General features: G+C 56.3%; 1 long non-coding RNA gene across 1 annotated transcript; it reads left to right on the top strand.

The window, feature by feature from the left end:
- Nucleotides 1-112: 112 nt before the first annotated feature.
- LOC113409216 lies at nt 113-1,255 on the top strand. Its single transcript, XR_003899984.1, has 2 exons — nt 113-528; nt 865-1,255. It is a non-coding gene; the product is annotated as an uncharacterized LOC113409216 (long non-coding RNA).
- Nucleotides 1,256-2,088: the final 833 nt, after the last annotated feature.

Consider the following 2,088-nt stretch of genomic DNA (forward strand, 5'->3'; position numbering starts at 1 on the left):
CTCAGGTCACAGCCGTCCCGGGTTCGATCTGTGGGGTCGGCTCACCGCGAGGGACACGGGAGCCATGTGCTCATTGGGCTAGTGGGGATGGTGCGGCTGGTGTAACGGGGCCGTCCCAGCAGGAGCAGGCGAGTCCCACCCCTTCAGGGCCCCCCACATTTCCCCTGCCATCCAGCTCCTCAGACGCCCCCAGAACCCTTTGTGCTGGGTGCAGGAGGTGGCAGGACGGTTTCCATGGGTGTTTTCAGGGGCGACTCAGTGGTGATTTCTGGGTCCGTCTGACTTACTTGGAGATGGGATGGGAGACAGCGCACAGCCCCACTCAGACAGCTGGGGGCGACCTCCCACTCCTTTGTAGGGCTCAGACCTACAGCAGGGATCCCCTGGGGCTGGGGTAACAGACTCTGCCTGTGTGGGATTAGGGGGAGGGGTTCTCATCCCCCCACTGGGTCTCTCCTCCATTCCTTACATCCCTTGCTGTTGCAGGTGAACACACAGAGGCTGAGTACAGCGCCCCCTGTGACTCAGGTAGGTGTGATGCACCCACACACAACTCCAGTCCCTACAACTTTATGGGTGGGGGGAGTCCATGGGCCGGAGAGGTTTGTGTGTGTTGTAGAGGGCAAAGGACGGGAGATGGGAGCATGGAACCCACCGGGACCATGTGTGTGGGGGGAGAGACATCTTGGGGGAAGGGTCTATGTGGGGCACAAGGGAATCTGTCTTGAGGGTGGGGGGTGACTCTGAAGGGACAGTCTTTGTGGGGTTGGGAGAGTTCTGTGGGGCCATGTCTACAGTTGTCTGCCGGGTTTGTGGGGGTGTGATTTTGATCCTGTCTCAGGGGATGTTTGTGTTTGTTTAAAGCCCCTGACGCCAACACGATGGAAAATTCCCGCTGAAGCCCCCACCCCTGCTGGGCAGCCCCCTCCCCTCCCCTCCCATCCTGAGAGCGCTGCACCAGGAGCCAGACACCCCAGGATCGGGGGGGCATGGACAGGCCTCGTCTCAGCTGCTTCTCTTCCCGGAACCAGCTGCACTATCCCCCTTAGCACCTTCTTCAGCCAACGCCTCCCCGTTCTCTCTGCAAACATCCCACCTGCTCTCCCATCTCTCAGCCTCCAGACCGGCCTGCGTGATCCCAGCTGTCTGTCACACGCGGGGACCAGTGGCTGCAGTGGGGACCCCTGGGGTTTGCTGCCCACCCTGCCTGGAGCAGCATGTTCAGTATAAAACAAAATATAAAAGCCCACTTCTTTGTGAGGCTGTTTTGTCGCTTTGTTCCTGCCCTGCTGCTGCTCCTCACACAGCTCCTGTGCATCCTTAGAGCAGCCAGATCCTGGGACCGTGGCTCTGTCCCCTTCCCCAGCCCTTCGGTCATTGCTGTGGGGTTTGGCTTTAACCCTGGGGAGGACAGCGTCAGCGACAGCCCCCCAGGTTCCAGCCCCGGCTGGCAGAGCTGCCCTCGTTACACACGTCTACATGAAAATGGAACCAGTTGAACTGAAATTAGTTCTGAAACCAGTTTACTTACACCTGTGAAAACCCCGGTGTGGATGCACTTATTGTGGTGTGATGGAGGTTATTTTAGTTTAGGTTCAATCAATTAGGAATTGAAGCTAAACCAGAATCAACTCTTCTCTCAGACCGACAGGAGCACCTCCACCGGCTTGCATGGGTTGAACTAAACTGATTTTAAAAGCGAAGGCCTGAGAGAGGGAGGAATAGCTTGTCCGACTCCTTACAGCTCTTGCTTGTTCTGTTTGTGTTTTGTTACCGTCTGTTTAATTCCACGGACCAATGAACACTGTGGGGAAAGGTGATCTCTGTGAAAGGTCTAGCCCCAGTCAACCACGGTGTGAGAGCCGAATGTACATGCTGTGGGATACCCAGCCAGTCCTCCAGAGACCCCAGGACAGAGCAGACTCGACATTCCTGCTACTTACAGGGTAAATAGGAAGCAAGAAAAATAAATCCATAGACCGTTCAGACCCTCCCTGTCCATCGTAAAGAAGCAAGAACTCTTCGTAGGCCCCTTTAAAAGCGGGAAGTTCATTTTCCCGTGTGCAGATGTTAAAGGCACCTGATGCA

This window comes from Terrapene carolina, unplaced genomic scaffold, assembly GCF_002925995.2.
Source record: "Terrapene carolina triunguis isolate 2854851 unplaced genomic scaffold, T_m_triunguis-2.0 Scaffold31141, whole genome shotgun sequence".
NCBI classification, from domain to species: Eukaryota; Metazoa; Chordata; order Testudines; family Emydidae; genus Terrapene; species Terrapene triunguis.